The sequence below is a fragment of the Furipterus horrens genome, unplaced genomic scaffold (assembly GCF_987537825.1).
Source record: "Furipterus horrens unplaced genomic scaffold, mFurHor1.1.pri manual_scaffold_2, whole genome shotgun sequence".
Classification (NCBI taxonomy): Eukaryota; Metazoa; Chordata; class Mammalia; order Chiroptera; family Furipteridae; genus Furipterus; species Furipterus horrens.
Window position 1 is genome coordinate 52,801,285 of NW_028327172.1, and position 26,261 is coordinate 52,827,545.

Sequence of the window (26,261 nt, forward strand, 5' to 3'; positions counted from 1 at the left end):
GCAGAGAATGTCCAACTCAGGATATCTTGGCCTAAATCTCATAAAAAGGTTACTTCAAAACCTTAATGCACATATTAAAGGAGCATTTGTTCCGTAGTTTGTATTGCAACCTACTGATAATTAAACAGAGATGCTTACCTGTGTCCAGTCATAAAGATAGAAATAATTGTTATGGAAAGTCAAGACAGATTCAAACGAGGTTCAGTCTTAGGAAAGTAGGTTTGTACCTCCAGTGCTATTTACTGAGCCAAAAGCAACTATCTTTAGTCTGGTGGAATGGCTCATGAAAGGTAATAAGCAAGCTCTGCTGTTTTCATAAATCTGAGCCTTAAGAAAGGATTCCCAGCAGGAAAAGCATATTTGATAAATATCTAAATTCAGACTTTTGTTTTTTTAAAACCTCACCTGAAGATATGTTTTCTGATTTTTAGAGACAGGCGAAGGAACTGCGACAGAGAGATAGAGAGAGAGAGAGAGAGAGAGAGAGAGGGGGAGAGAAACATTGATGTGAGAAAGAAACACCCATCAACTCCCACAAGCTCCCCTGACTGGGGATCAAACCTGCAACCTAGCAACGTGCCCTGATCAGAAGTCGAATCTGCAACCTTTAAGTGCATGAGACGATGCTCCAACCAACTGAGCCACTGTCCAGGGCTAACTAAGCAAAGTGCTCAATAACTCTAAAAAAAGACTCTTGTTTCCCTTCTTTAGTTTAACTATAGGATTAGAAGTATCATGTTAATCGTTTAAAAAGTTAGACATAAAAACAAAGACCCAGTTACAAGGAATGGAAAATCTAGGAGACTGATAAAAAAGAGAAAATAAAGATAGATAGAAGGAGCTAGAGAAGAAAAACTGATAAAATTTATATAATTTATTCAACAGATATTTACTGCCAAACACTGTAATTGGTTTCACAAAACTGAACAGTGTGGACTAGTGGGAAGAGCAATGGTTTAAACCATGGCTTTGTTCCTTAGTAGTTTTATAACTTTAAGTGAGTTACTTAGTTGCCTTCACCTCTAATTACTCATGCATAAAATTAGAATGATAATAATATTACTTTTGGGGTGGTTTTAAGGATTAAATACAATAATAAGTGCTTAGCAAATAGACACCAATAAATATCAGATTTTCAAAATTACTCATTAGTCACTTGCTAAGATAAAATACCTTCTCTAGTTTTGAATTGTACTCAAAAACAAATCCAAACTTATACTGGGCACTCAGGTTTCCTCCACTCCCCCTCTCTTGTAATATCTCCAGCTTCGCTCTAAGCCACTTTGTGTCTCTTACTGACCCAGTTTTAGTCCTCAAAAGGAGATTTCAGAAGCTTGCAGTTTATTTTTGTTAGGAACATTCCTCTTCCAGTAAATTCCATAAATATCTAGCCTCTCTTAGCCTTTAATTTCTTTTTATTATTATTTTCTTTAGTTTCATTTTGTTTATATTTTTTTAGATTCTGTTGTGGATAGTTGTGAGTTTGTCATTTTAATGTTCATAGTTTTGATCTTCTTTTTCTTAAATAAGTCCCTTTAACATTTCATACAATAGTGGCTTGGTGATGATGAACTCTTTTAGCTTTACCTCATCTGGGAAGCACTTTATCTGCCCTTCCATTCTAAATAACAGCAACAGCTGTGCTGGATAGAGTAATCTTGGTTGTAGGTCCTTGCTTTTCATCACATTGAGCACTTCTTGCCAGTCCCTTCTTGCCTGCAGAGCTTCTTTTGAGAAATCAGCTGATAGTCTTATAAGCACCCCTTTGCAGGTAACTCTCTGCTTTTCTCTTGCTGCTTTTAAGATTCTCTCTTTATCTTGAACATTTGGCATTTTAATTATTATGTGCCTTGGTGTGGTCCTCTTTGGCTCTAGCTCATTTGGGACTCTCTGTGCTTCCTGGACTTCTATGTCTATTTCTTTCACCAAATTTGGGGAGTTTTCCATCATTATTTTTTTCACATAAGTTTTTAATCTCTTGCTCCTCCTCTTCTCCTTCTGGAACCCCTATGATTTAGATGTTGGCATGTTTAAAGTTGTCCCAGAGGTTCCTAAGCCTTTCCTCATTTTTTTCAGTTCTTGTTTCCTCATTTTGTACTGGTTGACTGTTTTTTTCTTCCTTAAGGTCCAAATCATTCATTTGAACCCCGGTTTTTTTCCCTTCAACATTGGTTTTGTGTATATTTTTCTTCATTTCATTTAGCATAGCCTTCACTTCCTCTCTTATGCATTTGCCATACTTAAGTATATCTTTTAAGTCTATAAGCATCTTTATCACCAGTTTTTGAACTCTTCATCTGTTAGGCTGACTATCTTCACATTGTTTAATCCTCCCACTGGAACCTTGATCCATGCTCTCTTTTGGGCCATACTTCTCTGTCTACTCATCTTGACAGGCTTCTATGTTTGTTTGCCTATGTGTCTTAGGTAGAGCTGTCACACTTGTTACATTGTAAGGGTCAGAGCCTTAGGTATTCATCAGCACAGGGCAACCTGTTTCACCATGTTGTGGTGCTGTATGTGGGGGAGGGATTTGAGAGGGAACAATACCAGTTGCTCAGCATTCACCCCTTTTCCAGGCACTTCTCCCATTTGCTGTATGGGACTGGCACCCATCTAGCTGTTGCCCTGGCCATGGTTCCCAGAGTGGGTGGTTCTGCGGACATTATAGGACTGCGGGGGCCCACTAAACAAGTTGACTGTGCTGAGAGACTGGTAGTTTCTTCCTCTGCCCAAACCCCCACTGGTTTTCACAGCCAGAACAATGAAGCTTTATTTACCCCAGCGCCAAAACTGTGAGCAGTGCGATCTTGTCTGGTGCTGGGTATACTCCCCAGGTGTCTCTCTCAATTTTTTTAAATGTTTGACTGTGCTTTACACTGGCCTGCCGCCACTGCCACTGCTGCTGCTGCTGCTGCTGCCACCATACCGCATCCTCTCTGCCCCAGCTCTGTCCCTCCTGCCTGTCTAGATGAGTAATTATTTCTTCTTTATATCTTTATTTGTTGGACTTTCATGCAGCTCGATTTTCTGGAACTTCTGTTTGTCTCTAGTTTTGAGGTAATTGTATTCCTTCTCAGTTGTGGAGGGAGATGCAGTGTGTCTACATAGGCCTACATCTTGGCCGGAAGTCCAATTCCTTTTTTAAAGGTTTCCTCCACAGAGAGCCTTCCATTGTCACCCTACTTAAGTGAGATCTGATTGTGCATATACTTAACTGTTTTTACTTATGTGGTTAAACTCTGATATAGTAACATTTGCTACTTTTCAAAAATTTGTTACAAATCTAAATGGCAGATAGATTAAAGACACAAGCACTCATAATTCTCTAAGACTGCACCATTTTTTTTTTATGATTGCACTACAAAACTTTAATTATATTTGTTTGTTTATTTCTGTGGCTACATTTTAATACCTTGATAGTAGAGACCATGCATGCTTCCTTAGGGTCCCAAGAAATGTTTGTGCATGAAGTAGAAGAAAGATACAGGAAGGAGAGATGTAGTAATATTTTTCTAAGTGCTCAATGGAGAAGCAGAACATTTTTAGGTATCAAGTTTATTATAGGAGCAAAATATAACTAACTGAGAAAGACCCTATACTTGCAGTATAAATTTTAACCTATTATAGCAAAATAACTTAGAATAATTTTCTCTTACCACAGAGAAGTAAAAATTAAATGAAGAACTCTGTGGGACATATAAAAAGATAAGAAAATTAATGGACACCGAACAGTACACCAAGGCAAGGAAAACATTCAAACAGAAAATTTGATAAGACTTTCACAAATTTTATAGTAGACAGAAATGAAATTTGCAGCAGAACTCCACTCCATGTTATTTGCTGGTTTTGACAGTTTAAAGAGACCTAGCTAACCTGGTTGGGCATCTAATTACTTTAGGTAAGATCTCAGTTGCAATTTATGCATTATTGTTGGCAATACAAAGGTTACAGTCTTTTCAAAAAACTGCTATTTATTGATAGTCACAAAATGCGCATGCCATTTACTCAAACAATTCCACCTCTGGGACTCTGTCTTTACCAATACAAAATAAGTTTTATGAACAGAGATGTTCATAATGTGATTCACAACAATAACATAGAATAGTTACTTTAAATATATTCACATAGCAACTATCATATAGGAATTAAATATTGTTTCCAGAGTTTATAACATTATAAAAAATGCATGTTATAATTTTAGTGAAAACAGATGAATTTAAATATTTACAATGATAATTTCTGTCTGCTATTTAGAATTTTAACAAATTTTTGAAAATTATCAAATATTATTATATCAGAGTTTAACCACATAAGTAAAAGCAGTAGACTATATGCATGGAGTAAGCAAACTGTATTAAATATATTTAAAGTGCTGTACTTAAAGCTTAAAGTCCTTAGGACAGATAGAAAGAAGGGCAGACCATGAGCCAGCTGGAACCCACCAGCATGAGCTGGAGCTTGCTGCTCATCTGCAGGCGGTCAGCAAGGGGAATCCAAGTACTGCTTATTGTCTAAGAGAACAGGGAAGGAAGGCCTAAGTCTGCTTTTAAAAGGTTCCCAACTGATTAAATAAGTTCCACCTCAAATAGTCTCCCTTTTGATTGACTTAAAGTGCATTGATTAAGGGCTTTAATTATATCTTCAGATTCCTTGATGAAGATTGTAGTTAGTGTTTGATTGAAGAACTGGAGAAGATGTGTTTGCTACAAAATGGTTGCTGCCTACCTTTCATCTTAGCTCTCTTGAGAGATATCCCTGTAGCTGGCTCTAATGGGCAACATCCTAGTAAAGGAATTCTAGGGACTGAAGTTCAAAACAGCCAAGTTGACACATCACAAAGCCATCACACTTTTTTAACAAAAAAAATAAGAAAAATAAACTGATTAAAAGCTTAATACCTGTAATTGTAATAGAAATACAAAAAATGTGCTATTTACTAAGACCTACTCTATGACAGTAACTTGACATGTACAATGCCATGCACCTGATATTGTAAAATATTTATAATTATTTTGTCTAACTCATCGACATGAATGAAAGTTATACAAGAAAGGAACTTCATCTGTCTTGCTCTGGATTTTATTTCCTAAAGAGGACCTGGCATTTAAATACTTGCAAAATAAATAAATAAATAATAAACCAACAAACAAATAAATATTCAATCAAGGGGACTTCCGGCCAAGATGGAGGCTTAGACGGACGCGCTAGGTCTCCCTCTACAACTAGAGAGGAATACAACTACTTCAAAACAAAGGATAACTAGAAATTCCAGAAAATAAAACTACACGGAAGCCCAACGTATGAAGTTATAAACCAGCGGCGCCCTTTGGGCAGGTAAAAGCGAAAGGGGGCGGAGCTGTTTGCGGTCTCACCTGGGACAGCAGCGGGGAGAACAACCCCGGCTGCAGTCGAACCCCCGGCAGCTCGCGACCCCAACGCTGGGGAAAGCAGCCACCACATCGCCTTGAACAGTGAGGCCCAGGGGGGGCGGGAGGACGGATCCCGGTCTCCTAGCTGAATAACTGTGTGAATCCATCTTGGACCCCCGCCCCCAAAGAAAGCGCCACAGGGCTGCGAAATAGGTCGCGGACAGGCGCCGGTCGCTGGGTCGTGACGAGTACACAGGCACTGCCCCCTACAGCCGGCCCAAGAAAACAAAACGCATCTGTCAAAATGAGGCAGACAACTATAGAAATCCCGGTGGCACAGCTCACCAGGCAACAGATGGAGAACCTGACAGATGAACAGATAAGAAACCTGTCAGAGGCTCAGTTCTGGGCCATTGTTATCAGGTGGCTTACAGAATTCACAAAAGATCTGGAAAAAGATGAGAAAGAAGCGAAAAACACTCATAACGAAAGGAACAAAACCACATACGAGACAGATGGTGAGGAAATAAAATCCAGAGTTCATTTCAACAAACTGGAATATGGAGAAGGAACAAGCAGTCAACCAATGCAGAGAGAGGAAATGGGAAGCAACAATGAGAGGATCAGAAACCTCTGGGACAGCTATAAAAGGCCCAACATAAGAATCATTGGTTTGCCAGAGAGCGAGGAAGATGAACTAGAACTTGAAAAATTGAGTGAAAATATAATAAAGGAGAACTTCCCAGACTTGGGGAAGGAAATAGACTTACAGGTCCAGGAAGCACAGAGAGTTCCAAAAAAAATGGACCCAGGGAGAACCACTCCAAGACACATTATAATCAAAATGTCAAAAATTAAAGAGAGAATCTTAAAAGCAGCAAGAGAGAAGAATTATGTACAAAGGGGTCCCAATTAGACTATCAGCTGACTTCTCAAGGGAGACCCTGCAGGCAAGAAGGAACTGGCAAGAAATATTCAAAGTAATGAAAATCCAAAACCTACAACCACGAATACTCTATCCAGCGAAATTGTCATTCAGAATAGAAGGACAAAGTGTTTCCAGGACAAAATAAAACTGAAAGAGTTCATTAGATTCAAACCACTGTTATATGAGATGTTAAAGGGACTGGTTTAGAAAAAGGAGGATCAAGACAATGAAATCTAAAATGAAAGCTGCATCACAAGAAACAACAGAAGCTAGGGAATTGAAACAAAGGCAAACTAAACAGGCAACGAGAGTGGAAAAAGAACTATAGGTACGGAGAACATATTGGGGGGAGGTCAACAGGGAGGGGGAATGGGGAGAGGGAGGGAGATGATATGGGAATTAAGGATCATGGTAGGAGGGAATGGAATAGACAGAGAGAGGTTGAGAAGAACTGTATGCACAACTAATGGACATGATCTAAAAGGGGGGGACAACTGGAGGGAGGGGGGCCACCGGGTGGAGGGGAGCAGAGGGAAGGGAAATTGGCACAAATGTAATATTATAATCAATAAAACACATTAAAAAAATATTCAATCAAGGATGTGAAGTAAATAGTATCCCCACTTTACAAATAAGAATATAAAAATTTAAATAACTGTCCCTAGATATGAAGCATATAAATGGTAGAAACAGGTTGCAAATCCCTAAAACTTTTGATTCCAAAGTCTGAGTCCTTTGTATGATACTAAACCTACTAAATATATTATTTCATAAAGGCCCGTTATGAACTATGATATTATTGAAATTAAGAAAATGTCATCACTCATTTTATTGTCACAATATGGTTAGGGGAAAAGAGGAAAGAAAGTATGAGTGAGTACAGTTGTATTCATGAAGGAAGGACTGCAAAATCAGAGATCATGGGCTGTAGCAGGTGAGGTCAGTGGAAGGCCATTTGGTTTGGAAAAAGCCCCCATGAAGTGAGCTAGCCTCTAAGACAGCCAAGGTCAATATGAAAATCAAACCCATTATCTTTGCTTACATTCCAGGTACTGGAGTGTGAATATTGGGCAAGCAAAGGAGCAGGACTGTAAGTGATGGATGTCCCACTTAAATGACACTTTGCAAAGCCTTCATCATGTACTGGCAGAAGAGTCACAAGAGAATAAATGACTTCTTTTACATTCCAAGAGCAGAACAGAGGAGACGGACAGAAAGTCATAGTCCTCATTCAATTGATTTCTCAGCCACTATTGCTAAAGAGCAGTCTCCAGAGGGAAGAGAAGGCTCACAAATATGCAGCTCAAAGGAAGTTTGAGTTGTCTATAAGAAAATTCAGAGCACTTTATTTTTTTATTTATTTGTAAAAAAAAAATTCCTTACTAATTATACAGAACTGTAACAAAAATGACAAAAGCAAAGAAAAGAAAAAGAAAAAATTGTCATTATATATTCCACCACTTCTACATTTTTTTTAAGTTTTCCCTTTCAACATTTAGTAGAAATAAATTTCAGGCTTAAATTTATACTGTAGCAAACATACTTGCAAATTATTTAGTTTAGCTTCTCATTAGATAAAACCAAATATGTTAAAAGTAAAAATGTAGTGAGAAATTATTTGGAATTTACAAATATTTTTTTATTTGCCCATCCTATACTTTCTGTAAAAGCATGTTTTCCTTGTGCATACATTTTATTGACTATAAAGTTTGAAGAATTATAAGGAGTGGGGAAGAGCACCAGTAACATTTCAACTAAAGTGTAGAAAGTAATTGGTGATTTTTGAACAATAGACATATCATAGGTCTAAGTGAAACTAGAATTCAAATTAAAAAATTAAAATAAACCTCATCGAGAATATACCTACCCTATAAAATGATTCATATGTGCCTATGAGAATCAACTATCGGTTATGAAAAAGGTGAGTCACTTTGTAGGGAGTGGGTGAAGCAATTACAACTGTTGAGGAAAACACAGTTGCTTGAAATAGGATTTTTTTCTGGGTTACATTCCTCAATTCACTTATTCATCTCTTCAAATATTTCAATATTTATTGAGCATTGGTTCTGAGCCAGCTACTGTCCTAGGAGTTGGAGATTTATTTGTTAGAAAACTAAGGTTTCTGGCTGTAAGTAGCTGGGAGACTGGAGAAGGCATGCAAATAATCTAAATTTCACCCAAATGATTGATGTTATAAAATAACTGATGAGTTAATGCTGTGGACCCACAGGACAGACACCTCAACTCCTCTCAAGATTTTATGTTTTTAGAAGTGATGATGCCTAAGGTGAGGTTTGAATAAAAGAGTGAGATGAAGTTGGCAGAGGCAGATATAACAAAGAGGAAAGGTAAATACTAAGACACAGATAGGAGAGACCATGGCTTGGTGTGAAAAACTAAAAGTTTACTGTATAAGTTCTTCAGAAGATATGGCATGTGTATACAATGGACTACTACTCAGCCATAAGAAAAGATGAATTACTGCCACTTGAGACAACATGGATGGATCTTGAGAGTATCACACTAAGCAAAATAAGTCAGAGAGAGAAAATCAAGGACAATATGAATTCATTCATATGTGGCGTAAACCAAAGAAACAAACAAACAAACAAAAGTTCATAGACACAGACAATAATATGGTGGTTACCAGAGGGAAGGGAAGTGGGGGAGGTTAAAGAGAGTAAAGAGGGTCAATTATATGGGGACAGAAGATGATTTGACTTTGGATGATGAACACACAATTCAATATTAAGATAATGAATTATTGAATTATACACTTGAAACCTATATAATTTTGTTAACTAACATTTCTTGAATAAATTTAATTTAAAAATTTAAAAACATAAAGAAATTACAACAGTTTACTGTGATTAGAGCATGTAGATAAGAGTGAAATTGGTTTTAAATAAGGCTGAAGAGATAAGCAGGGACTAGGTCATGAAGAAATTTTTAATTCAAGATAAGACATTTTATTTTTATTCCAGGAGTATTGGGAAGTCATCAAATTATTTTAATCATAAGAATTAGGTCTTTCAATTCCAGAAGGGTGTTGTGGTTTTTCACCGTCAGGGTATCAGGTCAAGTTTTATCAGGACATGGGAGGCTTTCCTAAATAAACTCATTTCTCTCCCTAACTTTGCGATCTTTATAAAGCTAGCATGAACTATCATTCACCATTTGGGAAAGCTGCTGTAATGACAGCCAAGAAAACTCCAGAGCATCTTCTCACATTAAGAGTACACAAATACAGATCTATTGCCAACCTAGCAAAAGAAAATTATAGTCATATATCAGTGTTCTAAAAACTCAGTGAAGTAAGTTGCAACACCTTTACCCCTTTTGCTTTGAAATTGTAGTCCAACATACTCTGGTTTTTCAACTGTGAGCTAACAGACTGGACAAAAGTATAAGGACACTTGTTGGTATTCATACTGTGTTAAGAGCCTAGTCAGCAAGACATGAAGCAACATTCTCTTGACAGCATTTTTGTTATGTGATTCCTGTAACAAGGTGGGTTTGTGAGGTCTGAGTAGTCTATAACCAACGGTTCCTGGAGCTGCATTTTTTTTTTCCATCTTCACTTAAGGACATGTGTTTTAGAGAGAGAGGAAGGGGGTGAGGAGAGAGAGAGAGATGGATGTGAGAGAGAGGGACATCAATTGGTTGCCTCCCATATGCACCCCAACTAGAATCGAATCCACAACCTAGGTATGTGCCCTGACCAGGGATCAAACCTGCAACCTTCTGGTGTACAGGATGATGCTCTAACCAACTGAACAACCTGGCTAGGGTCTGAGCTGTACTTTTAATAAAATGATCCTGAAGAGTCTGAAGAGTCTTATCTGTTACAGCAGCTAACCTGATCTATCCCTTTCTGCAGCTGATGCTGCCTAAATCTCCTTCCTCCTTATGCTAAGTCCAGACCTCAATAGGAAATGATTCCAAATTGAATTAAAATCATCAGCTCTTTTTACATCTGGACCACTGGGTACTGGAGAGCAAGGACTGCATCTTGTTCAGAGTAGAGGCACAGTAAATGGAATGACTGTCTCAGCAAGAAGCAGGAGAGTAGGAAGTCAGGCTGTCCAATTAAGGTAAGACCTATTACTAAGGCACAGATCCAGCACCTGATTTAACTCCAGCAATGGCGTGCTCTCCTGTACTTCACTTTCACGTCTCTGGTGCCCTAGAATTCATTATTTTCTGTTAATTCAATTCTGAAAGCAGCTTAAGACACCTCTCACCACTACCAGCACCACCCCTGATCCCCAGGCTGGCCTCTTTCTGTGCTCAGCTCAGTTGCCTCTTCTCTGTTTTAGCTTCATGGTTCAAGAAACCAACTAAAGCCTCAGCATCTTCCAGACATTCTTCTCTTAGTCTGTAATCCAACAACTGTAAATTACACAAATACCAGGAAAATCACAGTGAAGGAGAAAATAGTAGAAAACAAATTTCTGACAAGGCATGTTTTTCCCCTTGTTCATATATATATTACATGGCTCAACACTGAATGGCAAATATTGGTAAAAAGGGACGGGTAAATGACTGAACTGAACAAGAATATGACTTATGGGAGCTGGTGATTTTCTACTTCTTTAGTTGGGTGCTTGATATATGGGTTTGTTTCCTTTATGAAAAATCATTGAGTCATTCTTATGTAATTTGTGCTTTTTGGGTTTGTTTCTTTAATTTTGACAGAAGTGTAAAATTATATGAAAGTGAATTTAAAATATTTTTAAACAGAAAACTGCCTTGCAAGTTCCTGGCCTAGAGTAAGCATTTGAAAACTATTTTTGGATGAAAAAGACAAATAATTAATCATAAGTACTTAATAGATCAATCCTATCCAAATTTCCAAATATATATTCATGAAAGTCATAATGATTTTACCAAGACTGTGCTCAAGTTATGCTTTCCAAGGAACTAGTACACGAAGATACAAAAGAACTTTTACTTATTTTTGATCCTACAACTGTCTCAGATGTTTTTTTCAAGTTGACACTTGCATTAGACACTTGCATTAGTTGATTTTTATACAGTTGCTATGTTAACTCTTCAAAATTTGTACAACTGTGCAAAAGACTTATCTTTCAGGGACAAGAATATGACTTATGGGTGCTGGTGGTTTTCTACTTCACAGTCCAACTCTTGTTGTGACTTCTATTTGTTAACAGTGATTCTGATTGGTCTTTTTTGCTCATGCTAGAGTCTTTACTCACTTTAGGTTTATTAATAGTTTTCTATATTCATCTCTTCTATTTAAACACCTATACAGAGAATACATATTCTACTTTTAGTAAAACTATACTTAACAATGACAACTGAATAATGATGAACGTTGGCAAAAAACAACAAACTAAATTCAATATTTCCCCTTTATATCTATGGTAATTGAATGTGGAAATGTTTAGAAAACTGATTGAAGTCACACAATTACAAGTGGGAGACCCAGGATTCAAAATTACTCCTCTATAGAGAACCCAAACCTTGGATTTTTATCCCTATTGGTTTACTTACAAATAGACCCTAACATTGTATGTGGATTTGGCCTTCTTATTAGTTCTGCTAGGCTTCAATTTTCCCATTTTTTAAATTAAAATCATTTATTTTATATATTTTTTATGATTGTGAAAACAATGTCATAGATGTTTTATAATTGCATAATAGGTAAAACCAATATCCAAATATTATCTGTTATTATTGAACTCTGTTTTTTAACTTATGTTAACATTTCACTGTATAGTTTAATTATTGTTTTGGCAGGTCTCCCACCCTCACCCCCACCATACTCCCATGATCTATGAACTAAAATGCTAGAGAAATTTCCAGGGACAAACATTTAAGACATATGAAAAAGACCTTCAGCTGAAATTACAGTTCTTGGGGATTTTATAATTTTTTTTCCTCAAGGCTTTTTTTATCCATTTTGTCATGTTAAAAGATGAACGAATGGCTGATTAGTTGATGTGCTTTTCTCTTCAAAACTTCTTTAAAAATTATAGCCTGAAAAAAAAAAATGAGTGCCTTGAATCATTATCAGTTATGTATAATATCAAGCAGCAGGTAGCCAGAGTAATTGAATAAATTATGCACAGCTTTCTGAGTCCATTGGTAAGCCACGTTTAATCTCTAAAAGTTGAAATAGGCTAAATCTAAGATGATCAGCAGTGGGTCGTTATAAATAAAAAATATTTGCTATCTTTATATTGCATTTAATATTATTTCACACTCATGCTTGGAAGAATAATATATTATATTTTAGTGTCCTACTGAAGTCAAAAAGCACATTAAAAATCATGAAATACATGAGCAACTATTTTTAAAAGACACTTGTATTTATTATCTTCAAATTTTAAGATTTCTCTCAAATTCATTTTAAGGTCACTTTATGAATACTATGCTGTGAAATAATAAGAAATATGTATGTATATTTGCCTCTGCCTCTGGTTCCTACTAATATTTGGTCTTTAAATCCAGTTTCTGTCACAGAGCTCCTAAAACTCTTGTAATTTCTTGAGTGGTAGGAGTTTCTGACACAGAGGTCCTAAATCCCTTGGGATTTCCTGGCTGATAAAAGCATCTATTTTTCTAATGAGTTGATGGTTCTTGGTGGGATCTTAGATGTGGGCTGGTCACTAGAAAGTCTAAGCCATGATTAGAAACTTGGAACTTTCAGACTTACTTTCCATTCTTCAGAAAGGGAAGAGGGTCTGGAAATCGAGTTAATAATTGATCATTTCTATGTGATGAGGCCTCCATAAAAATCCCAAAACTATGGGGGTCAGAGAGCTTCCAGGTTGGTGAACATCATCATGTACCAGAGGTTGGTGTACTCCAACTCCATAGACACAGAAACCCTTGGACTTGAGACCCTTCCAGACCTTTCCAATATATCTCTTCATGAGGCTGTTCACATATATCATTTAAAATGTCCTGTGTATTAAATTGACAGGAGTAAGTAAACTCTTTTTCTATATCCTGTGAGCTTATCCAGCAAATTATTGAACCTGAGGAGAAGGTCATAGAAACCTCCAATTTGGAACCAAGTTGGACACAAGTGGTGGCTAACTTTTGAACCCACTACTTATAATTGGCATCCAAAGTGGGAGAAGTCTTGTGGGATTGAGCCTTTAACCTAAGGGGTCTCTACTAACTCCATAAAGTTAGTATCAGAGTTACTTGGTGTTAAAAACCCACATATCAAACATCAGAGGTGTTTTGAGTGTGAGTAGAGAAAAAATAGTGTTTTTCCCAAATACATAAAAAGAGCTGAGGTATTTGACCCATAAGATATGCATTTTCCATACTACTCTTACTACTCAAATTCTATGTATCCATCAATATTTAGTACAAGTGCCCTTTATCCAAGACGTTTCCTGGATTCTACTAAATGGAAACAAATAACCTCTTGTAGCATTTTCTCATCTACTCTCTTTCACTGTAGCGATTAAGCAACATACTTCAAATAATATATGGGTCAAAGAAGAAATATCACAGAATTTTTTTTTAATTGAACCAAATAAAAAACACACCTTAATATGTGTGGGACTTAGCTGAAGCAGTACTTAGAACTGAATGTATAACATTGAATGCATAGATTACAAAGAAGAAAGATCCAAAATAAATAATCTAAGTTTCCAGTTTAGGAAACTAGAAAAAGAAGAGCAAATCAAATCCAAAGGAAACAGAAGAAAGGAAATAAAAATAATTAAAGTAGAAATCAGTTCAAAACATGAAATGTATTTAAAAAAATCAATAAAGCCAAAAGCTAGTTTTTGAAAACTTTTTTAAAGATCAGTAAAATTGATAAGCCTCTAACTAGGGTAATAAAAACAGAGAGAGGACACATTAGAAATAAAAGGGGGGAAGAGAAAAGATGGTGGCGGAGTAGATAGCAGTTTTGTCTGCTTGCTCCCATCTAGGAAGGACGTGAGTACAAACACAGAGAGGAGTGAGTGAGTGCGGATTTCAGATAGCGTGAACAGGAAAGGGAGTGTGGGAGCGGCATGAAAGAGGGCAGAAAGCTCGGCCAGCACTCCCCAAGTGGAGTTGCTGGGACTTCCAGCCCGGTGCCTCTGCCGCACCGTACCCAAAAGGAGCAGCTGCTGACTGGCTTATTAGCTGGGATATGCTTGAAAGCCTCCGTGTGCCATAGGCAACCCGACCAGCAAAGTCCTGGAGGGAGTCAGCGAGAAGGTTTGGTTGAAATAGACGGAGTGTGGGAAGACAGTGAACAGCCCAGACTGTGAGAAACTGTATGAACTGAGTCTAGGTGGGGACTCCCTTGGCTGGCAACCCTGGGCTGGCAACTCTGTGCCCTGGGTACTCGCACCAAGGTTCTACCAAACAAAAAAAGGAGAACTGAGCCAGGGAGAGGGGCCCATATGGGAAAGCTACTGGCAGAACTGCAGACTCCACAGGGACCCCAGGCAGTAAAGTGGCACATGCAGGCATACAGACAGGGACGCAGGCTGGTGCTGCAGCTTGGAGGCAACACAGAGACTTTTTTGGAGGAGCAGAGACAGGACCTGGGGCTGGGCTGGGACTATTGGCATGTGCACACTGGCCCACCAGCAGAACAGCATTGCTAGACAAGCCTAATGAAGGCTGAGGGTGTCCCAAGACCAGAGGGGAGGGGACTCAACTAAGTGCAGCTAACAGCAGAGCGGTGGCAGGCCCACGAGTGAGAAAATATCAACCCCAGAACCAAGCTGGATCTCCTCACAGCCAGACAGACAGAAAAGATTTGAAATCCATGGAATTTTCACCAGGAGTGAATCCAGAAAAAGAAGACAGTACCCAAAGGTTGTACTGGGTAAAAACTCTTCAATATGTTTCCTACCCTCTCTCCCTCCCATTCTTCTTCTTTAATTTTGTTTGTTTGTTTGTCTGTTTTGTTTATCCTCCCTCTCACACTAAATACACAGCATAGAACTGCTATATAAACTTAATACTATCGTTGGCAGCCGTCCGTCTCGAGAGACGATGGTGTAGCTTCTTAAGAGTCTATCTGCTCCGCCGAGAATGGCTGTGCAGTCCAACTCGGGAGTGACACGGTATCTGTCTCCTCCCGTGTTGAATCGACATCTTGCGATGACGCTGGAGTGTCCTCTCCAGTGAAGCTGAAGCTACAGAGCCTGGGCAGGGTGATATGGAGGGTCTGCTGTTGCCCATGCAGCAGACCCCCCCTCTCTTCGCAGCTGAAGGGTCCAAGGGAAAGACGGAGTCAATACAGCTTGGGTTCAGGTGCGCCGCAGGAGTTGCCGGTGTTGACTACAACGTCAAACCGCCTTAGGGACTCCGGCTCCGGATTTTCTGTCGGGGTTTACTCCCTTAGCCTTTCCCCTGAAGAGGTATGCCGCAAGGCAGCGGAGGTTTTTTGGAGTCAGAGTTTTCCTTCTCTGATGTACCCTGACTGGAAGATCGAACCAGCGACACTTAGCTCGCAGGCCGACGCTCAATCCACTGAGCCAAACCAGCCAGGGATGAAACTTAATACTATACACTTCCACTTTCTCACTTAATTTTTCATTCTTCCCTTCCTTTTTCAAAATACAATGTAAATATTACTTACTGTCTTGCATAGCCTTGACCCTACTTACTACTATTATTATTCTATCATCTTCCCTCTCAAAAATCATCATTCTTTCATTTAAAACAACTCTTATCTGTTTCACCTATAGTATAATAGTCTTAACCTCTTTACATTTATATTAATACTGGCTCATTTGCTGCTGATAGTGTGATTGCAGGTGGGGAATATTTTGGAGGGTGTGGGTTTTTTGCCTGGGTTGTGCGTTTATGTTTTAACAGCATCTCCACAAAAGAACTCAAGACAAGGTGGGAAGAGTGACTCTCAAACAACTAGCCAGAGGGAAGGATCCACCAAAGAGTAACTGAAATATAACCAGACAGCTTAAATAAATGGCATAAAGGGCATCCCAAGAGCATCAGGCTCAGAAGATCAAAGAGACTGCACCACTGAATCCCCCAGGTCTCCTATAAAGAATCTCATACCATGAAGGTGGGAAATCAAAGCAGACAAATCTAAGAAACAAAAACAAACTAGAAGCATCCAACATGGGGAGACACAGAGTGACTTCCCAATTAAAGGAAAAGAGGAATCCCCAGAAAGAGAGATAGATGAAACAGATGTAAGAAAGCTATCAGACATGGATTTCAAAAGAATGGTTATAAGGAAGCTCAATGAAATTGAAAAACTCAAAGAAAACTATAACGAACTCCAGGGGAATTACAAAAAAACTCTGGGGAAACTACAAAGAACTCCAGGAAAGCTACGAGGAACTTATGGAGAACTACTCCAACATAAAAAAGGACATAGAAACTATCAATAAGAACCAGGAATAAATGAATAATACAATTTCTGAACTAAAAAATATAGTAGAAACAATCAAAATCAGGCTAAATGAAACAGAGGATCGGATCAGTGAGTTAGAGGACAATGGAGAAAAAATTTTCCAGACAATACAACAAAATGAAAAAAGACTTAAAAAGAATGAAGAGAATGTAAGAGAACTGCTGGACAACATGAAATAAAAATATATTCAAATCATAGGGATACAAGAAGGTGAAGAAGAGGAGCATGGGATAGAAAACCTGATTGAAAAAATAATGACAAAAATTTTTCCTAACTTGATGAGAGAAAAAGTCATGCAAGTCCAGGAAGCACAGAGGGTCCCAATGAAGATGAACCCAAAAAGGCCCACTCCAAGTCATATCATAATTAAAATGATAACATTCAAAGAAAAAAATGAGAATTCTAAAAGCAGCAAGAGAAAAATAGCAAATAACATACAAGGAAGCTCCAATAAGGTTATCAATTGATTTCTCAACAGCAACACTACAAGCCAGAAGGGAATGGCAAAAAATATTTCAAGCAATGAAAAACAAAGGACTACAACCAAGACTACTCTACTCAGCAAGGCTTTCTTTCAAAATGGAAGGTAGAATAAGAAGTTTCGCAGACAAAGGAAGACTAAAAAATACAACTCCACCAAACCAGCATCGCAAGAGATGCTAAAGGAAATGTTTTAAGAAAAAGAAGAAAAAGAGAGAAGGAGAGGAACACAGGTACAAAGGGAAATGAATAAATACCTGCGATAATAACCTTAAATGTAAATGGATTAAATGCTCCAATCAAAAGAGATAGGGTAGCAGAATGGATACAAAAACATGACCCACATATATGCTGTCTACAAGAGACACACCTCAAAACAAAAGATTTACACAGACTGAAGGTGAAGGGATAGAAAAAATATTCCAAGCAAACAGGCATGAAAAAAAAAAGCTGGGGTAGAAATACTTACATGATACAAAACGGATTTCACTGCAAAGGCCTTAAAAAGAGACAAAGAAGAGCATTTCATAATACTGAAGGGAACAATCTAACAAGAAGATATAACCCTGGTAAACATATATGCACCCAACATAGGAGCACCCAAATATATAAGGAAAATACTAGAAGACTACAAGAAGGATATTAATAGTAACACACTCATAATAGGGGACTTAAATACCCTATTATCAACAATAGACATATTTCAAAGCAAAGAAACACCAAGGATATTCAGGCATTGAACAACACACTAGATCAAATAGACATAACTGATATATATAAAACCTTTCACTCCAAAGAAGCAAAATATACATTCTTTTCAAATGCACATGGGGCATATTTAAAGATAGGCCACATGGTCGGACACAAAACAAGCCTCAACAAATTCAAGAAAATTAAAATTATATCAAGCATCTTTTCAGACCACAATGCCTTGAAACTAGAAATCAACCTCAAGAAAAAGAAAATCAAAGACATTCAAACTCATAGAGAATGAATAACATGCTGTTAAATAATGAATGGATTAACAATGACATCAAAGAAGAAATCAAGAAGTTTCTGGAAACTAATGATAATGAACACACAACAGCCCAAAACCTATGGGACACAGCAAAAGCAGTCCTAAGAGGAAAGTTCATAGCAATACAGGCCTACCTGAAAAGGATAGAAGAATCTCAAATAAAAAATCTAACCCTACAGCAATAATAACTGAACAACAACAACAACAACAAACAAAGCCCAGGGTGAGTAGAAGGAAGGAAATCATCAAGATTAGAGCAGAATTAAATGACATAGAGACTTAAAAAACAATTCAAAAGATCAACAAAACTAGGAGCTGGTTCTTTGAAAAGATAAACAAAACTGACAAGCCTTTAGCCAGGCTCAGCAAGAAAAAAAAAGAAAACCCAAATAAACAAAATCAAAAATGAAAGAGGAGATATCACGACTGATATCACAGAAATACAAAGGATTGTAAGAAATTACTGCAAATAGCTGTATGGCAAGAAAGTTGACAACCTAGATGAAACTGACAAATTTCTAGAAACATGTCCTCTCCCAAAACTGAATCAAGAAGTAGACAGCCTAAACAGACTGATAACAAAGAGCAAAATTGAAAGAGTAATCAAAAAAACTCCCAGCACACAAAAGCCCTGGACCGGATGGCTTCACAGGCGAATTTTACAAAACATTTAGGGAACAACTAACACCTACCCTTCTCAAACTATTCCAAAAAATTCAAGAAGAGGAAAGACTCCTAAACTCTTTCTATGAAGCCAGCATTACCCTAATTCCAAAACCAGGTCAAGACACAACAAAGAAAGAAAACTACAGGCCAATATGACTGATGAATATAGATGCTAAAATACTCAACAAAATATTGGCAAACAGGATCAATCAACACATTAAAAAGATCATATACCACGATTAATTGGCATTCATTCCAGGGATGCAAGGATGGTTTAATATTCGCAAGTCAATAAATATAATATACCACCTAAACAAAATGAAAGACAAATATCACATAATCATATAAATAGACCCATAAAAAGCATTTGATAAAGTACAATACCCATTTATGATGAAAACTCTCAGCAAAATGCAAATAGAGGGAGCATATCTGAACATAATTAAGGCTATATATGAGAAACCTAAAGCCAACATCATACTCAATGGACAAAAACTGAAAGCATTCCCCCTATGATCAGGAACAAGACAAGGATGTCCACTCTCTCCATTCCTATTCAGCATAGTCTTGGGTTTTCTAGCTGTGGGCAACCACTCCCCATGGTTTAGGGAATTGTAGCCCCAGCCTAAGCGTGACTGCTGCTGGCATTCCAGCTGTGCTTGTGTTTAAGTCTCAACATAAGGGTGTGTGTGAAACATAACTGAAGACCACTCAGAGGGTTGCCATGGGAGTTGGATTAAAGAATGCTTACTATACTCATTATGCTTTAGAACTTGCTCTGCTTTCTTTATCATTAATATAATACAAACAATCTCTAACAAGGAGTGGATGAAACCTTGCACTTAGTGCCAGTGTGGCGCCAAGATGTTTTATAGACCCTGACACAGACTGGTCACTGTGGCCCCTGGTACATGTAATCTGTTACTGTCAAACACTTAATAGCTATTGACAATTTATGAATTTTGACCTTGTATCTATCGTATGTATCCTCCTCAATAAAAGGCATGAGGGATGAAGGTTTAGCTGCTGTTCTCCACTAGAGAGAGCAGTCACCTTCCTTCCCCCAGACATAATAAAGACTCCTGGGTAAAAGTGTGTCCCGCTGTGGTCACAAAGCCCCTGCTGGACAGAGCAACTTCCAACTGAGCCTAGGGTGTGTGAGGTTCCTCCGCATCATTTAGCCACAGCAATCAGACAAGAAAAAATAAATAAATAAAAGGCATCCAAATTGGAAAGAGGAAGTAAAACTGTCAGTATTTGCACATGACATGATAGTGTACATAGAAAACCCTATAGACTCCATTAAAAAACTACTTGACCTAATAAGTGTATTTGGCAAAATAGCAGGGCACAAAATAAATATATAGAAATTGAAGGCATTTCTGTACACCAACAATAAAATAGCAGAGATAGAAACTAGGGAAAAAATCCCATTTACTATAGCAACAAGAAAAATAAATAACCTAGGAATAAACTTAACCAAAGAGATAAAAGACCTGTACTCAGAAGACTACATAACACTGAAGAAAGAAATTAAGGAAGATACAAATAAATGGAAGCAAATATCATGTTCATGGATGGGAAGAATCAACGTCATTAAAATGGCCATACTACTCAAAGCTATTTACAGATTCAACACAATCCTTATTAAAATACCAATGACATATTTCACAGACCTAGAACAAATACTTCAAAAATGTATATGGAACCAAAAAAGACCCAGAATAGGCAAAGCAATATTGAGACAAAAGAACACAGCAGGAGGAATCAGAATATCAGACATCAAGCTATACTACAAAGCCACTGTGATCAAGACAGTCTGGTACTGGCATAAAAACAGACATATAGATTAATGGAACAGAATAGAGAGCCCAGAAATAAACACAGGTCTATATGGTCAACTAATATTTGACAAAGGAGGAAGGAGCATAAAATGGAGTGAGAAGAGCATCTTCACCAAATGCTGCTGGGAGAACTGGACAGGGATGTGCAAAAAAATGAAACTAGACCACCAACTTACACCACACACCAGAATAAACTAAAGATGGATCAAAGACTTAAATGTAAGCCGTGACACCATAAAAGTCCTAGAGGATAACATAACCAGGAATATTTCAGATATCCAACGTAGCAATATTTTCACTGATACATCTTCTAAGGCAGGGAAATAAAGGAAAGAATAAACAAATGGGACTACATCAAACTGAAGAGTTTCTGCTCAGCAAAAGAAAACATCAGCAAGGTAAAAAGGAAACCAACCATATGGGAAAACATATTTGCCAATGATACATCAGACAAGGGATTGATCTCCAAAATATATAAAGAACTTACACATCACAACACCAAGAAGACAAACAGCCCAATTAAAAAATGGGCAAAGAACCTCAACAAACACTTCTCCAAGGAGGATACACAGAGTGTCCATAGACACATGAAAAAATGCTCAACATCATTAGCCATCAGAGAGATGCAAATAAAAACCACAATGAGATACCACTTCACACCAGTCAGAATGACCATCATCAACAAATCAACAAACAACTTGTGCTGGAGAAGATGAGGAAAAACGGGATCCCTGGTGGGAATGCAGACTGGTGCAGCCACTATGGAAAACAGTATGGAATCATCTCAAAAAACTAAAAATGAAACTGCCTTTTGAACCAGTGATTCCACTGCTACGATTATATCCGAAGAATCCTGAAACACAGTTCAAAAGAACTTATGCACCCCTATGTCCATAGCAGTGCTGTTTACAATAGCCAAGTGCTTGAAACAGCCTAAGTGCCCATCTGTAGATGAGTGAATTAAAAAACCGTGGCACATTTACACAATGGAATACTATGCAGCAGAAAGAAAGAAGGAACTCCTGCCATTTGTGACAACATGGATGGAACTAGAGAGAATTATGCTCAGCAAAATAAGTCAGGCAAAGAAAGAAAAATACCATATGATATCACCTGATACAGGAGACTAATGAACAACACAAACAAATGAACAAAATTGAACAGGAACAGAATAACAGTTATCAGGTAGGATGGGAGAGGGAGAGAAGGGGGATAAGTAAGGAAAGGGTCTAGTCAAAGAACATGTATAAATGACCCATGGACAACGGGGTGGAGAATGACTGTGGGAGAAGGGGTAGGCTGGGTTGGCAGGAGAAATGGGGGAATAATGGGACAACTGTAATTGAAAAACAATTAAAAAAAAGTGAACGGTAACATGCCCCCTGATTTCAATCTATATGCTACAAAGCTAAAATAAACAAATCAGTATAGTACTAGCATAAAAGTAGATATACTGTATAGATCAATGGAACAGAGTAGGGAACTCAGGAATAAATCCTCATTTATATGGCAATTAATCTATGACAAAGAAAGCAAGAATATACAATGGAGTAAAGAGAGTCTCTTCAATAAGTGGTGTTGGGAAAACTGGACAGTTACATGTAAATATACAATTACACCACTTTCTTACAATGTATGTAAAAATAAACTCCAAACGAATTAAATGTAAGAACTGAAACCATAAAACTTCTGGAGGAAAACATAGGCAGTAAACTCTTTGACACTGCTCTTTTTTGATATGTCTCCTGACACAAAACAAAAAGAGAAAATAAACAAATGTGACTATATCGAACTAAAAAGTTTTTGCACAGCAAAATGAACCATCAACAAAAAGAAAAGACAACCTATTGAGTGGAAGAAGATATTCACAAATGATGCATACAATAAAGGGTTAATATCCAAAATATATAAGGAACTAGTAAAATTTAATATAAACAAAAAAACAATTAAAAAATGGGCAGAGGACCTGAACAGATATTTCTTAAAAGAAGACATACATATGGTCAACAGATAAATAAAAAGTTACTCAACATTACCAATCAGGGAAATGTAAATCAAAACAACAATGAGATATCACCACACCTGTCATTATGGCTATCAACAAAAAAAAATCAACAAATAACAACTGTCAGTGAAAAGGGAACCCTCATACACTGTTGGTACGACTGTAAATTAGAACAACCACTGTGAAGAACATTATGATAATTCCTCAGAAAAATTAAAAGCAGAGCTGCCATATGACCCCAGCAATTCCACTTCTAGGAATTTATCTGAGAAAACAAAAACATGAATTCAAAAAGATACATGCAGGCCTGACCTGTATGGCTCAGTTGCTTGGGTATTGTCCCACAAAGTGAAATGTCCCCAGTTTGATTCCTGGTTAGAGCACATGCCTGGGTTATGTATTCAGTCTTTGGCTGGGGCGTGTACAAGAAGCAACCGATCAATGTTTCCAACTCACATCAATGTTTCTCTCCCTTTCTTTTTCCCTCCCTTCCCCTATCTCTAAAAAAAAAGATAAATAAAATAAAATAAAATAATAAAATAAATAAAACAAAAAGATATATGCAAAAAATATAAGAAATAAAAGGGGACATCACAACAGATCCCACTGACATTAAAAGAACAATAAAAATACTGGAGAAACAAGATGGTGGAGGAGTAAGTGGAGACTACACTGACTTCCTCCCAGAACTAGTCTGGATTTACAGTGTAATTTTGGGGAGGTCATCTGGAGTAACCAACCGAACACCAGCTGGAGAGAAGTCTTATAGCCACGGAGAGACAGAAAGGGCCGCTACATCACAGCGTGACTGGTAGGGAGTGCGGAGACGCAGAAGGGGCTGGCTGGCATCACACGGGTAGCAGCTGAAGGGACTGAGAAACAGCTCAGCAGCCGGGGGTTCCCCCTGAGAAGGGCAGGGTCTAAACCCCCAGCTGGGCTTCCCAGCCTACAGCAACAGAGTGGAAAGTAAAATAGTATCCAGCTGAGAAAAGCGAAAAGCCACAGGGTTTCTTGCTGGCTGGAGAGAAACAGCTGGAGAGGGAGGGCTCTTAAGCGGATCACATATGAAAATATTCTGCCCCCACTTACCCTGGGCACAAGCAGGGGGAAGACAGAGAGGACTGGAAATGCTTGGGGAGAGTTTGGTGTGGTGGCTTTGAGGGGAGATCTGGGGAAGTGGCTGGCCGGGTCCCAGGGCTGACTCATCCCCACACTGCAGGCAGACCATTCCCGGCCAAGTGGCGTCAGCCTGAGGGGAAGCAAAGGCCCTGCCTACAGGAATTAAGCTGCCACACCCACGGCGCTTAAGCCTGACGGCTAATCACAGATTGAATAGATTAACAACTAAAGGAGTCAGACAAAGGCAGTAGATCCCTGGAAGTCTCCAACAGGCTGCCTAGGCCCAGACTGGTACAGGATCTGACGCCGCCAGGGGCAGACCCAGGAAGTGCAGATCATTCTAAGAAGCACCAACAAACAATAGGAGTCACAAAACTGGAGAGACAGAGAAACAACCCCCCATCGAAAGGAAAGGTAGAGTCCCCAGAAAGAGTGCTAAATGAAATAGAGGGGAGCCAACTATCAGATATGGAATTGAAAGCATGGATTATGGAGAAACTCAATGAGCTCAGCGGAAACTACAAAGAACTCCAGAAAAACTACAGTGAACTCCAGAAGAACTATAAGGAACTTACTGAGAATTATACCAGCATCAAAAAGGACATGGAAGCTATCAATAAGAGCCAGGAGGAAATGAAGAATACGATCTCTGAATTGAAGAACACAGTAGAAGGAATTAAAAACAGGCTAGAGGAAGCAGAAGATCGGATCAGCGAGCTGGAGGACAATGTAGACAAAAACTCACAGACAGTGCAACGAAACGAAAAAAGACTGAACAAGACTGAAGAGGCTCTAAGACAGCTGCAGGAGAACATGAAACATAATAATATCCGTATCATAGGAAGTCCAGAAGGAGAAGAAGAAGAGCAAGGGATAGAAAACCTCTTTGAAAAACTAATGACAGAAAACTTCCCTAACATGAAGAGAGAAAGAATCATGCAAGTCCAGGAAGCACAGAGGGTCCCAATGAAGATGAACCCCAACAGGCCCACTTCAAGACACATCATAATTAAAATGCCAACATTCAAAGACAAAGAGAGAATTCTAAAAGCAGCAAGAGAGAAACAACTAATAACATACAAGGGAGCTCCAATAAGGCTATCGTCAGATTTCTCAGCAGAAACACTACAAGCCTGAAGGGAATGGCAAAATATATTCCAAGTAATGAAAAACAAAGGCCTACAACCAAGAATACTCTACCCAGCAAGGCTCTCATTCAAAATGGAAGGTGAAATAAGAAGTTTCCAAGACAAAAGAAGGCTAAAAGAATACATCTCCACCAAACCAGCAATGCAAGAGATGCTAAAGGGTCTGCTTTAAGAAGATGAAGAAACAGAGAGAGACAGAGAGGAACGCGAGTACAAAGGGGGAAAATGACAATGAATAAGTACTGAAAGAAAGAAGGAACTTCTACCATTTGCAACAACATGATTGGAACTAGAGAGAATTATGCTTAGCGAAATAAGCCAGGCAACAAGAGAAAATTACCTTATGCTATCACCTGTTACAGGAAACTAATGAACAACACAAATGAGCAAAATTGAACCAGAGGTATGTAAACAAGGAATAAACTAACAGTAACAAAGGGGGAGATGGGAGGGAGAGAAGTGGTAAGAAGGGGAAGGGTCTAGTGAAAGAACATGTATAAATGACCCATGGACATGGACAACTGGGTGGAGACTGAATGTGGAAGAAGGGGGGGCAGGGTGCAGGGAAGCAAGAAGGGGAAAAAAGTGAGACAACTGTAATGGAAAAACAAACAAACAGAAAATTTTTTAGTGGGGGGAAAAATAAAAATATAAAGAATAGAAATGCAAGTTCAGTGAATATTAGAAGGACAAGGATTTTCCTTCACACTGTATATATTTTCTGCCTATCTGATCCTTCCAGAATTTGGCATTCTAAAGAAGTAAGTAATGACCTAAGTTTCTTTGCATAAAACTAATAAGACCAGTTGTTAATAGAGGTTTTTTTGTTTGTTTTTTTTAACTAAGACTTCGAATGGAATGTCATGCCTAAAGGAGACATGCTTGGGCTTTGGTTGTTACCAAAAAGCCTTGAGCAACTGGGACTGACTTTCAAAGGTAATAAAAGTCCACGAGATAAAAGGCCTGGTACCTTGGATGGATGAGCAGTCCATAGCAATCTTTCCAGGGAAGGAATGAAGGTTGTTTTCCTGAAAGATGGCTAGAAGGGACCTTAATGCACAATGGAAAACCAGGAGGACCTGGAAAAGACAGGTGTGTACAGGCAAGGCTGAATGCCAGGTATGTGGCTCAGCTTCTGTGCCCTGAAGGGCAGACTGAAGGTCACCCTAAATGTTCTTTGCCTAAGTTCCAGCAAAGCAGAACTAAAGATCATAAGTGATCATTTGCTGCTCTTGTTGTGTTTATGCAAATGAACAGGATAAATTAAAAATGAACTTAATGCAGTCCCTTTAATGACAAGGAG